This window comes from Pseudophryne corroboree, chromosome 6, assembly GCF_028390025.1.
Source record: "Pseudophryne corroboree isolate aPseCor3 chromosome 6, aPseCor3.hap2, whole genome shotgun sequence".
In the NCBI taxonomy this organism is placed as follows: Eukaryota; Metazoa; Chordata; class Amphibia; order Anura; family Myobatrachidae; genus Pseudophryne; species Pseudophryne corroboree.
In genome coordinates this window covers 635,835,588-635,850,112 of record NC_086449.1, presented here as the reverse complement: position 1 = coordinate 635,850,112, position 14,525 = coordinate 635,835,588, and the positions used below count along the sequence as shown (strand labels likewise).

The window sequence follows — 14,525 nt, the reverse complement described above, 5'->3', positions numbered from 1 at the left end:
AGTGCCACTCCTAAATGGGCCCGGTGTTTGTGTCGGCCACTAGGGTCGCTAATCTTACTCACACAGTCAGCTACCTCATTGCGCCTCTTTTTTTCTTTGCGTCATGTGCTGATTGGGGAGGGTTTTTTGGAAGGGACATCCTGCGTGACACTGCAGTGCCACTCCTAAATGGGCCCGGTGTTTGTGTCGGCCACTAGGGTCGCTAATCTTACTCACACAGTCAGCTACCTCATTGCGCCTCTTTTTTTCTTTGCGTCATGTGCTGATTGGGGAGGGTTTTTTGGAAGGGACATCCTGCGTGACACTGCAGTGCCACTCCTAAATGGGCCCGGTGTTTGTGTCGGCCACTAGGGTCGCTTATCTTACTCACACAGTCAGCTACCTCATTGCGCCTCTTTTTTTCTTTGCGTCATGTGCTGATTGGGGAGGGTTTTTTTGAAGGGACATCCTGCGTGACACTGCAGTGCCACTCCTAGATGGGCCAGGTGTTTGTGTCGGCCACTAGTGTCACTTAGCTTAGTCATCCAGCGACCTTGGTGCAAATTTTAGGACTAAAAATAATATTGTGAGGTGTGAGGTATTCAGAATAGACTGAAAATGAGTGGAAATTATGGTTTTTGAGGTTAATAATAATATGGGATCAAAATGACCCCCAAATTCTATGATTTAAGCTGTTTTTTAGTGTTTTTTAAAAAAAACACCCGAATCCAAAACACACCCGAATCCGACAAAAAAAATTCGGTGAGGTTTTGCCAAAACGCGGTCGAACCCAAAACACGGCCGCGGAACCGAACCCAAAACCAAAACACAAAACCCGAAAAATTTCAGGCGCTCATTTGTGATATCATTATTAATGCCAGATAATCCAATGGTCTAATGCAGGCATGTCCAAACTGCGGCCCTCCAACTGTTGAGAAACTACACATCTCAGCATGCCCTGACACAGCTTTAGCATTTTCTGACAGCAAAACTGTGTCAGAGCATGCTGGGATATGTAGTTTCACAACAGCCGGAGGGCCGCAGTTTGATCATGCCTGGTCTAATGGGACAGCCTAGTCAGAGGCGGAGCTGTTCAGAGGCCTGACTGAGGAGCTCCGCCCTTCATTAGTCTCCTCAGTGGGATGTAAGACCCTAGAGCAGGCATTCCCAACCACGGTCCTCAAGGCACACTAACAGTGCAGGTTTTAGTGATATCCAGGCTGCAGCACAGATAGTTAAATCAAAATAACTGAGCTACTAATTAAGTCACCTGTGTTCAAGCCTGGATATCACTAAAACCTGCACTGTTAGTGTGCCTTGAGGACCGTGGTTGGGAATGCCTGCCCTAGCACATACTACAGGAAGCTGGAAGCATCTCAGGAGCCAAGTGGAGGATGCTGTAAGACAGACGTCATGTTATTGATAAATGGTCCCATTTAAAGAGCTGCATGCAGGCTTCCATGCTAATATGCACAGCACCCATTTCAACAATATCATACCCTCCAACATGACCCGCCCCACTAGGTACAAAATGCTCTGTTTCTGGACTTCCCTCTTAATTTATTATTGCCATCACCTGTGAAGAAACAGCTTTCTTATCATTTAACTAGTTCAGCACAGGTGATGGAAATCATATATTAAGAGGGAAGTCCAGGAACAGAGCATTTTGTACCTAGTGGGGCGGGTCATGTTGGAGGGTCTGCAATATTCTGCATTTTTTGAACATTTTAAGAAAACCTGAAGCACTTTATACTCTGAGCAAGTTAACAAAACTGTCCAGCCACTCCACAATGCCTTCCATTTTCTTTCAACATTGAGGGATATATAATAAGTGATTTCTCACTAGCACTTAAGTACAATTGCAGATTTCTCACTAGCACTTAAGTACAATTGCAGAATATGCAGTTCAATCCAGAATTGTTAGGCACAGCTCAGTTGAAGCATCATATTTTCTGTTGCTGGAACCACTGTGGTTCTGATTAATTGCACAGAGCAAAAGTCGATTTCAGTCTGGGTTAATTACGAGAACAGGCGTTTTGCTTCAGGATATTTAAGAGGTATATTTACAATAGGTTGTTTTTTTTAAATTCACTGTGAGAGCCAGATTTAAAAAAGAAACACTAATTTCCGTAAAAGAAGCCTGATTTAGCATGTATTACTATTGCCATTTTAAATCCAGCCCTTAAAGCTCCAGAGAACCGATATTCATTATATATGCCCCTTAGACCTGAATGCAATTACAGTTGGTAGTTTGGCCCTGGCTGCTTTAAATAGGAGTAAAATTGGTATATGTCTTAGATCAGAGGTTCTCAAACTCGGTCCTCGGGGGCCCACACAGTGCATGTTTTGCAGGTCTCCTCACAGAATCGCAAGTGAAATAATTAGCTCCACCTGTGGACCTTTTAAAATGTGTCAATGAGTAATTAATACACCTGTGCACCTGCTGGGTTACCTGCAAAACATGCACTGTGTGGGCTCCCGAGGACCGAGTTTGAGAACCTCTGTCTTAGATCTATGATAAAAGAGAGCCTACCTATAAATTGGAAAAAAATAAAAATATTTGTGTCACTATGTTACAGATAAACTACAGAACCCTGTTTCATCCACGTTGTACTGTAATATGTGTGTTTTAAAAATGGAAGTAGTAGACCATCCAATGGGCCTTTGCTATACTTTATTATACTCCACAATGCTTAAAGCAGGCATTCCCAACCACGGTCCTCAAGGCACACCAACAGTGCAGGTTTTAGTGATATCCAGGCTGCAGCACAGATGGTTAAATCAAAATAACTGAGCTACTAATTAAGTCACCTGTGCTGAAGCCTGGATATCACTAAAACCTGCACTGTTGGTGTGCCTTGAGGACCGTGGTTGGGAATGCCTGGCTTAAAGGTTAGAGAATCCTGCTTGGTAGCTTATAATGGGACAGGCATTCAATAATAAACTAACTTGTTCAATTTGATATAGGAATTCTAAATTGGTGAGTTAATATAAATCAAAAGTAATCATAATAAATTACCCCATTAGGAAATTTTTGCATGGAAATCTCTAATTTGCTTTGTCTGGACAAGTTTACAGAATGGAACAGACTACTTTGTTGGCAAGTTACTTGGCTACCTATACTAAATATGTGTGCTATTTGTAAGGACTAATTCAGGTTGGATCGCAATTGGTGATCCGACTGCAAAAATTACAATGATGATGCAGGCGTATGCACAGGGCCCGTCCTGTGCATGCGTCCATATTTACTGCAAACGCCCTGCAGTAAATGCGAACACCTCTGCCTGTCAATCAGAGAGAGGTGTTCGCGGGACGGGAGGGGGGTGTCAACGCTCCGTTTCCTAGGTGGGGACAGCGTCATGGAAACAAAGGCGAGGCGGGGCAAAGGGGGGGGCATGGTGTGGGCATGATCGGGGCGCTACGTGACTTCACACACAGCCGCTCCGATCAAAAAGATGGCTGCGCCAGCAGAAGGCATCCACAATTTCTGCGTATACGCTGATATTGCGGTACGACCGCAATTTAAGCATGGTTGCAGAAGGGTGGAGGCGGTTAGCATGCTGGGCAGCCTTGCTTTACGATGGGCGGCCCCCAGCATGCGAGCAAAAGGATTGCAAATTCTGCTAAAAGAGTTTGCAAGCCTTAGTGAATAGGGTCCTAAATGTAGAATGCTTGCTGCCAGAGTGGTTATCATGCTTACTATTACATTTTTATAGCTGTATTGCTTTATTATTAGACAAATGATTTTACTCCTAATGAAAACAGTACATTTACTGGATGATAGATGAAGGTTAACGGAGAAGGGGATTAATGATAGTAGTGCAAGTTCAGGCTGTCACTATTTACGTCTTTTTTATAAGTTTAGAACAAACCTCATGGCCGTTTTCCGGGCGTGTATCTGACTTCAGCTGTTTTCATGTGCTCAGAGAAACATAGAAACATAGAATTTGACGGCAGATAAGAACCACTTGGCCCATCTAGTCTGCCCCTTTTTATCCTTTAGGTAATCTCAACCCTTTTTGAACCTTAATTCTGGCACCTGTGTCGCTACTGCTGCCGCGAGTCTGTGTAGCCATAGACCTACTTGAGCAGTTGATGTTCCCTGTTGTTGTATGTAGGAGGCAAATGTGTAGGCAGTTGCGAATTAGTTTGTGATCGCTCCAGTGGGCGTCTCTTTTAATTTCTGGGCTGTAGCTTCACTTGCTAACATTAGCAATTCGATGCCTAGAAAATTGCAATTGCATTAGGGTACAACTCTGAATTAGACCCAATAACTACTAAGCATATGGTTTGAATAGATCTGACTGCCCTCTTTTTCATATTAAGGTTTTCCCATGTCTTTGTTCCGGGATGGAGGAGATATGGTGATTTTAATACTCTCACACATTCACTTGCTTTCTAGAATTATCTGTGTTATTTTGGGTGGGAGCGGTGGGGCTTAATGACATCATTGCGACCAAGCACAGTGATATCATTATACACATTGACATCATTAAGCACCGCACATTCCACAGCTAATAATGGCAGAAACTAACAGTGAGGTATTTCGAGTATGTTTTTCTACCCCTTTGAAACACCTACAGTGATGAGGGCGAGTAATTCATCCTTAATAACTTTGAGGTATCTGCTGAGGACGAGTCCCACTTGTCCTTAGCACTTTAGAGGTTAACAGATATACTAAATATGTGTACTTTTAATCAAGGTCAGAATAAGTTATAAAAGCAGAAACACTGTTATTTTATTTTTTATGGTATTTAAATAGGTTTTGCTATTTTTAGTACTAATAGAGCCAAGGCAAACTACTGTATTAGTAGTATCTATGCGTATAATAGCAGTTGTTGTTAGATCCATGTCAACATTGATCTAGCTTAATGTAGATACTAAACTCCCTACTGCTACACTGTGACATCAATGCAATTTTTGGTGATAATGTGGAATAATTCAGGTGCTTTTAGTCTTAACAACCAGCACTCAGATTTAAACATTGTTAGTACACATTGCAGGCCAGAAACCAATGGAAACCATTCCTCACAATGTTGATGCATATAGTGGCATAGATGCATCATCTCTTGGAAAGTGATAAAATGGAGAGTGAAAAAGTACCAGCCAATCAGCTCCTAACTGCCATTTTTCAAACAAAGCCTGTGGCATGGCAGCTAGGAGCTGATTGGCTGGTACTTTTTCACTCTTCATTTTATCACTTTCCAAGCGATGATGCATCTAGCCCAATAACTGTCATTGACAGATGACATTTAATATTTAAAACATAGTTTGGCAGAGATGATTTTGGAAATGTTGTTTAGCTCAAAAGTATTATAAGTTGTATATGTACTGAATATTTTGTTAACATGTAATCAGATGTAAACAGTTAGATAATTATTGCAGAATCTAATTTGGTGTATTATGCTAAGCATAATTTTATGCACATTCTAGGAATTATAATTTGGCAAAAAGCAATGGATTGACATTGAATACAATTAATATTGTAACTAATATAAAGCAACTACATGTGCGACACCACTTACAGTCCATTATTTTGTTACATTGTTTATTGTAAGATAATATCACAATATATAGCATTGTGATTGTAATGCTTATTTTATCATTTGTATAATTTTCTATATCACATTGTTTTAGTTTGCACATTTGATGAATTTACAGGCTCTAATTTTAAAGTGGAACATGAATCAACTGGGAATTTTGTATGAGCTTTCATTATATACCATGATTTATTTATTTGTAATACTCTATTGTTTTGTTTTTTGTTTTTTTCAGCCATTTTTCTAAAGGGATGAATGTGTCAGAATGTCAGTTTATTATGTTACAATAAAGATATATTTGAATCTCATCATAAGCACATTGCTCATTTCTATAAAGATAGGGTGATCAATCAATGCAATCATTTCCAAGCAGAGGTGATGGGGAGTCATACAGTTATAAATTGTAAATATGCAGGTCATTCCCCTGACCACACCCCTGACCAATTGATCACAAAGGAGATAGAGCCACGGCAATAGGGCCAATGATGACACAAAAGGGGCAGTGCCACTGATGCCAGTAACTGCTGCACTGCCTGGGGGAACTCACGGTGATCCATATGACTGCAGAGACTGGCGCCTGTCTGCCAGCATTGCAGCAGAGATCCTGGCTGCAGGATGCCATTCTAGGCACCCTGCTAGCCAAATGCATGGACCATGGGGCATCGAAGGTGGCCCCCACATAGCCCTGCACTCTGTGCTGCAGCTCCGTTCATACTCCCCTAGTTACGGCTCTGTGCATGACACAAATACAAGGTTATTTTGGTAACTTATAAGTTCACCTCCCTGATCTGCAATGAGCAAACTAAATGGATGTCAGTTTTGTGGAATTCTGTGTTTTGTTCAATTATCTAACAACTTAGTGTCATACCAAGGGGACTATCTATAAATGTAATTTCAGCTGAAAATCATGTGGGACTTGTAATTTCACACATGATTTAAGCAACCTGCGTGTTTAAGAGAAGCCTAATGTAGGAGATATCAGATAGGCTCTTGCATTAGGCAAACTAACACTGCAGGTTCCGCTCCCCTCCCAATGGGAACTGCGGCCTGACCTAATTTCCAATCTGTGAGAAGCTTAGTCCTAGAGAGCTTGCCTCTGTTAGCTGCTGTAATCCTTTGGGAACAGCATCACTGGAGAGGCAGCTTCTAATCCCTTTGCGGTGGCCTCCATGCTGCTGCCTTGTAGCTATACAGTTACTGTTATTGTGTACATGGCCGCACATGTGTATTGTTAGAACTGCCATTACCATGATAGCAATTGCTTTCACTTTGCTGCAAACTTCTTCACCCGGAGAGGCTCCTATTATTGTAGAGCCGCGGTAGTGGCCAGGATTTTTATTGTATAGCCCCTAAAATTTGCAGCGATAAGACATTATTATTTTTAGGGTCCTGTTGATCATTAATATGCTCCTAATAGAACCAAGCATTTGGCCTGAATTGCAACAATTCTTGGTGCTTGGCCTGGATGGGATGCACTGCAAAGGTGATCCCGAATTAATGTCACCTTGTTCTGAAAAGAAAAACTATATTTTATGCAGATTTGCTCATCTTCACCATCAATATTAGCTTATAAATAATGTATGCTTTCCTGTATTCATGTCCTTTAGACTGTCTGGCTATGGTTGACTATGGCTATTCTGTATTCAATGAGTTAGTTATTGATTTTTCATAATGAATTGTCACACTGTAAGATTTGACTGTAGTAACCCAGCTCCTGAATGTCATATTGTTCTTATAACATATTGTCAGGGATTAATTCCCACCCTGGCTAACTGTGTGGAGTTTGTATATTTTCCCCGTACTTGCGTGGGTTTCCTCTGGGTACTCCGGTTTCCTCCCACAATCTAAAAATATACTGGTAGGTTATTAGCTCCTGACCATAAAAATAAAATAAATAATCCTAGTGAGTGTTTGCATGTACATGGGCAGACGAGATGGGCCAAGTGGTTCTTATCTGCTGTCAAATTCTATGTTTCTGTCAGGGCCGGATCTAGGAGGGGGGGGGGGGAGACGAAGGGGGCGGTCTAAAACAGTCATAGCCACGCCCACTTTTGAGCAGAAGAGAGCTCTCCGTGGAGAACCTGAGTCAGAACGATGTGCTGCAGCTTATACCACAGCAGCACAGAGGAGCCAGGAGAGAAAGGGTTACAGAGCATTTGCCCCTCACTTGCTGGTGTGTGGGTACTAGGGCTAATAAATACAATTACCCCATAGCACAGTCACATGTACATAGATCAATCACAAAGCTCTATCTCAGTCTCACTCAAAAAGTTCAGTCAGAATTGAGAGAGGAGGAGTTAGGATTGCAGATGGGAGGAGTTGGGATTGTAGAGGGAGGAGTCAAGATTAAACAGTAAACCGCCCCCCTAAAGAAAAGTCTAGATCCGTCCCTGGTTTCTATGTTAACTTAGTATTGTACTCTACTGTATCATTACAGTGACACACTTCCTGGCTTCCTTACTGATCTGAACCTTGAACATCTTATTGCACTAAACCAAGTCCTGAGTATATTATTATCACTTTAACAACTTACTAAAATATCATAGATGATTGTTTTAGTGCTGTAAGAGTGAGATTGCATGTTGAGAAAGTAAAAGGTATGCCAGAAGGAAGGAAGGGGAGAAACAGAGGAGCCCACAGTGGTGACAATGAGGACAGTCGTCAGGTCTGAGCAAAGACATTTTTTTATGTTTTTTTAATAAATCAAATGCAATAAGAAAAATGAAAACAGAAAAGGACCTAGGTGGACAGCAGGGATAAATCCAGAGGAATTCCAGAAGTCTCAAACGTGTATTCTTCTAGATACAATAGTAAACACAAATTTGAATTATCTTGACAAAGGGGGTCATTCCGAGTTGTTCGTTCGGTAAAATTTTTCGCATCGCAGCGATTTTCCGCTTAGTGCGCATGCGCAATGTCCGCACTGCGACTGCGCCAAGTAAATTTGCTATGCAGTTAGGAATTTTACTCACGGTTTTTTCTTCGTTCTGGTGATCGTAATGTGATTGACAGGAAGTGGGTGTTTCTGGGCGGAAACTCGCCGTTTTATGGGTGTGTGCGTAAAAACGCTACCGTTTCTGGGAAAAACGCGGGAGTGGCTGGAGAAACGGAGGAGTGTCTGGGCGAACGCTGGGTGTGTTTATGACGTCAAACCAGGAACGACCAGCACTGAACTGATCGCAGATGCCGAGTAAGTCTCGAGCTACTCAGAAACTGCACAGAGATGTCTTTTCGCTATATTGCGAATCTTTCGTTCGCAATTTTAAGAAGCTAAGATTCACTCCCAGTAGGCGGCGGCTTAGCGTGTGTAAAGCTGCTAAAAGCAGCTTGCGAGCGAACAACTCGGAATGAGGGCCAAAGTTTGATATATATAAATGTTACAAATTGAATTTTGTTATTGGAACAGATGTTATATATTTAAAGTGGAATTGAACACAGCAAATAAAAATTAAAAAATATTTTAAAACTCCATGTAAGAGGCCTTTATTTGTAAATGTAAATTCTATGCTTTCATCAGTACTACAATGTCTGCTCTAGCGGATGATGCTGTGTTGTGGACATTGGTCATTTACAAATCACTAAGCACATCCCTTGCAGTGCAAAGTCAGTTGATGAGAGAGTAGATTTTTTCGATGAGACACACTGTATAAGAGAACAAGATGGCATCAGATTATTATTTATTTATTACCAGTTATTTATATGGTGCACACATATTCCACAGCGCTGTACAGAGAATATTTGCACATTCACATCAGTCCCTGCCCCAGTGGAGTTTACAATCTATATTCCCTATATTCCCATTCACGCTAAGGCTAATCTTTATCAGGAGCCAGTTAACCTACCAGTATATTTTTGGATTGTGGGAGGAAACTGGAGCACCCGGAGGAAACCCACGCAAGTACGGGGAGAATATACAAACTCCACACAGTTAGGGCCATGGTGGGACTAGAACCCATTACCTCAGTGCTGTGAGGCAGTATTGTTAACCATTACACCGCCATACCAAGAGAAGCAGATATTTGTATTGGTCCAGGGGAAGTGATGCATAGAGTGAGGGCGTTCCTTGCACAGTATGGATCCCGCACTGACTTATTCTATATAACCGATCATATATCAAACAATAAATAAAACTAAGATACCTATAATACGGGTGTACAATGATATACCAGCGCTCGGGATCCCGGCGCCTAGCATACCGGCACCGGGAACCTGACTGCCGGAATGCCGGCAGCAGGGCCAGCGCAAACCCTTGTGGGCTCGCTGCGCTCACCATGCTGCGTTTACGGTGGCGCGCTACGTGCACCACGCTATTTATTCTCCCTCCAGGGGTGTTGTGAACACCCCAAGAGGGAGAATAGTTGTCGGTATCCCGGCGGTCAGGATCCCAGCACCGGTATGCAGAGCGCCGGGATCCCGACAGCTGGGATATCGAGTGTCTCACCTATAATACTGCTACTAATGAGCTTTAAGGTAAGAGCTTAGTTGGTGGTGCTCCCTGAGAGTCTTGTCTGTCCACTGTTTAAGTACAGTATGGATTATACCGTGCAAATGTGAGATTTTCTATTGCTGAACAAGATTTTGGAAATAAGATAAAGGGGTGGAGAAGGTACATTCTTGGGGAGCATTCCTTGTGTCATTTCACTCTAAAGATAATCATGCTATGATTGGAATCTATTTGAATATTGTTTTATAACTTGGACTGATAGCCTTAGTTAACCTGCTTTTATTGGTACTGCTAATTGATAAGACTGCTTACTTATGAGTTCTCATTTTACATTGCTTTATCATCCAACTAATTCATGTGACGATACATCGAGTCAAGTGCACAACAACAAATATTTGGGGTCAATTCAATTGGGTGCAAGTTGTGTCCTGCAACTCATTCTCACGGGGAACTCGCACTGCAATTTCATTTGCAAATCAATGCTACACTTGCATGGCTTTTCAGAGGAGATTCAAGTATTTTTGTGTGCACTCCCATGAGCAGGTAAAAAAAAGAAGGGAGAATCTTTATTCCAAAGTAAAAAAAAAAAAAATGTGACTCAGTGCAGAACCTCTGGTGCACCTCTCTCTCCAGTGGCATCACAAGCCGGATGCGGGGGTGCAGCACCGGGTGACACCACACCTGGTGACGCCTCTGTCTCTACCAATGAGTAATCATGCAGTCAGAGGGTTTAAAATAGCATAATTTGGCCAATAAAGAAATGTCAGTTTTCAAGTGAATTTCTCTAGAAAGCTCAATAATGGGTTAATAATGTGGTCCAGGTACGTAAAGGTGTTGTATTGATGGGAGATGGGTTTTAGAACTTGCAGATGGGAGCTAAAAGGTGTTTTTTTTTCCATCCTTTTACAAACTGGTATTAAAACACAGAGAAATTACTTTACAGACATTTCTCTGTACCCCAAAATGCGGGAGAAGCTTTAATTTGATGAAAACCACTTGCTGGCCATCATTAATAAACAATGCAATAATCATCCATTTTCCTTCTTTTAATAGCCTCCAGTACTTTCCTTATGGCCACTAAAAGCCTTCTATATGGTCCTGCTATCTCAGTTGCCACTTTTATGGTTCCAGGATAGTTTCCCCACTTTTTTCGCTTTTTGTAGAAAAGTCCCGCAAATTTGCATTTCTAATTGAATCTCGCATTTCTCAGGCACGCATTCACGTGATGTATGCGAATTTCTTGATACAAACTCAATTTTGTAACTTCACTCCTAAATGAATGGCCCCTCTGTGTTGTCATTTGGGATTATATAATAAAAGTGTAGGTGTGTCTATTGGTATTTAACAGGTTTTCGTAACAGACATAGCATAGGTTACTGTTATTCTGTATGTTTAATTCAGGTGAGAACATGCTACAACATCAAATATGTAATAACGTCCACCACTGAAGTAGTCACACCAAGGAATGGGGTGTTACATATATAACAGATATAGTGCTATGGAACTATCAGTATAAAGTCTAGTCACATTCCTTTAATGATACACTTGCAGATGGGAAACGTTTGACAAATGACTTCCTTAATCTGAAATGCTACCCAGAAAGTAAAGTCCTGACATAAGACAAATCCTGTACATATGTGCACAAGTACACACCACCTGGTTTAATCAGTCTAAATCTTACTTCCTTTGTTTTCTGCTAAGTGTTCATCTCTGGATGCAAACCCCAGACTCCCTGGACAGGCCTTCAGCCCTGTGAACCTTGAAGACAGGAAATTAATTTGGATGCACAATCCCGAAGGATTGACTGTCCCCCTGGGGAGACATTCCAAGTGCTGGCCAGGAAGAGAAATATTGATTGGAGCTTGCCAAGAAAAATCTTTTCCCAGAAAATGATCGGGACCAAGCTGTTCTAAGTCATACGAGTCCCACCCCTTGTTTTGTGTCTGTTCTAGGGCTTAACCTTGCTGCAGCTGAACTGCTTAGGGAAGGGGATAATGGACATAACACGTCTATTTTATATAGCATGTACTCATTGGAGAACATCTCAATCACTGAGAATCATGTAAGAACACAAAATACAGTATACAATAATTATTATACTTTTTTCTTATTTAATATTTCCTGTTTTGTTTTTACATTTCATGCACAAATTTTCTTCTACAGATTGCAATAAACTAGTTAGAGGAAAATACTGGTATCAGCAGCACAGCTTGGAGATAGATTTCTAAACTAAACATTACAGTTTGGAAGTTGTGTCTACAATTAACATGTGAAAACATCACCACAAACTGCAGACACCATCAAAGTTTACATGGCCTATCATTACAAGATACTTGTCTACTCTCCCGGAACCTGCAGGAGGCTCACACTTTGAATGGAGAGAACAATGCTGGGAATCCGCTGTCCGTGAGGAATGATGGTAGGGCCTAAAGACGCGAATGGTCCCCAATTACTGCCCACTTGCAATTCCTCTCTCTGGTCTTTTCTCTGAGCGGAAACTACAAAAGCAGGCAAGTATGCATTACAGTCAACATTTTTTTCTTCAAGTGTAAAATATGCTCATTATATTTTGAAAAATGGAAATGTTTACCTACATACAATATGGTCAACGCAAAAAAATTTTTGCTGGTCAAATTGTGGGGAGGTTGGTCATATTTATATTTTGTGGACATTTCCTGCACTTCAAAGCTTTTGGAAGCAGGTATTTTGTCTGGGTGTAGATCACTGGGTCAACTCTGTATAGGTCGACAGTCACTAGGTCGACAACTGAAGGTCGATAGTAAGTAGGTCGACACTGACTGGAGGTCGACAGGTATGGAAGGTCGACATGGGAGAAGTGAGTGAGGGTGAGTGTAGGGCACAGCAAGGGACGATTAGTGTACAGCATAGTAAGGGAGGATGGGTGGGGAGCACAGAGGATGATGCAGGCAGCAGCTGAGTCCATTGTGTGATGATGAATGTCATATCTGTCAGTCCTGATGCCTCCCTCTGAAGCCCCCACCCCCCTCCACAGCTGACTAACCAGACCTCAGACTCTCTCTCACTGCCATTACTCCGGACTCTCCCCGCCACTCCTCATACTGTGGGAGAGACATCAGTACCCCGGGCATGCGGTGATGAGCTGGAAGCAGAGCTCCGGAATATAAGCTCTGGACTCTGCTTGCAATACGAAGCCTGACAGTAAGGAGCCAGCTGCAGCTACTGTTGTAATGTATGTAGCGGCTACATACAGTACAGCGGGCAGCACTGCAGTAAGTGGCAACAGAGGATGTGGGGTCACGGAGGATGCGCTGCATAGATGCTATGTGCCACACACACTCGGCACACACCTCTGCTATTGCTCTGCAATTTGCTTCCTCTTTGTGTGAGAAGAACACGCCAACAGCAGTATCACCACTATTTATTTCCCATATCTCCTCATCTAGTCAGTGAATGCTCAGTGCAGTTCAATGTTTTTTCCACTTACAATTATGGTATTTGTCGGAACGATTCAGGTGCTAGAGTCTGGTGACCACTGAACAAATATATATCCACTTAACATAAGTGATCATAGTTGGATATCTACATATTAATGCTTTGACCACTCCTCGGTCCTATTAATACAGCAATCTGTACTGGTCAGGGGAAATGGTGGTATGACGATTCTGTGTCTACAACCTTTCCAATCATTCTTTGGAATAAAGAGACCAGAACATTTTAACATTTTTTTCTAATTCTTTATTTCTTCACGGATCATTTAGATGGGTAAATTGTGCTTATATTATTACCAATAAAAGTTATGTTTTAAACATTCTCTGATATACATTATAGGACCTTCTTTCCTGTATAGAGTGTGCCCACACAAGAGCCTTCTTTTTCTCCCTTGTTAGTCTATGTACTTTCTGGCTCTGGGCGCACCACCAACGAGGACAGCATTTAGGAGAAAATCACAGATATTTTCTCTCTCTCTGTTACTAAGGGTAATTAATTGTCCGATTTTGTTTTTTTCCGTTTATACACTTTATTACATTTTGTGACCTGTGCCCGATCGCCCTATGTTTTGTCAGTGTCAGTGCCAAGCCAACTTTGACATGATGAAGGAAGCGTTAAGGGACATTGAATGGGAAATTCTGTTTCAAGGAAAAAATATTACAGAGAAATGGGATGTATTAAAATCACTGCTAATTAATAATACTCGTAAATTTATTCCCACCAGTAGCAAAAAAGGAATAAAAATCCCAAACCAATGTGGTTTAACAAAAATATAAAGGAATTAATGGACAAAAAAAGACGAGCATTTAAAAAATACAAACCTGAGGGGGATGCGGAGTCATTCCAGCACTATAAGGACTGTAACAAAATATGCAAAAAAGGAGTTGCACGCTGAACTAGCAAGACCTCTATATTTGATCTTCATGGATTCGGTTCATCTTCATGGATTCGGTTAAATCGGGTATGGTTCCCAAAGACTGGCGTATAGCGGAGGTAGTGCCGATGTTGAAAAAGGGGAGCAAAGCTGAACCAGGTAATTATAGACCAGTTAGTCTTACATCTATAGTGGGGAAAGTATTGGAAGGTATTCT

General features: G+C 41.7%; 1 long non-coding RNA gene across 1 annotated transcript; it reads left to right on the top strand.

Moving 5' to 3' along the window:
• The first annotated feature begins 1,310 nt into the window (after positions 1-1,310).
• On the top strand, positions 1,311-12,468 carry LOC134935538 (uncharacterized). Its single transcript, XR_010180232.1, has 3 exons — positions 1,311-1,378; positions 11,665-12,025; positions 12,127-12,468. It is a non-coding gene; the product is annotated as an uncharacterized LOC134935538 (long non-coding RNA).
• The last annotated feature ends 2,057 nt before the right edge of the window (positions 12,469-14,525 follow it).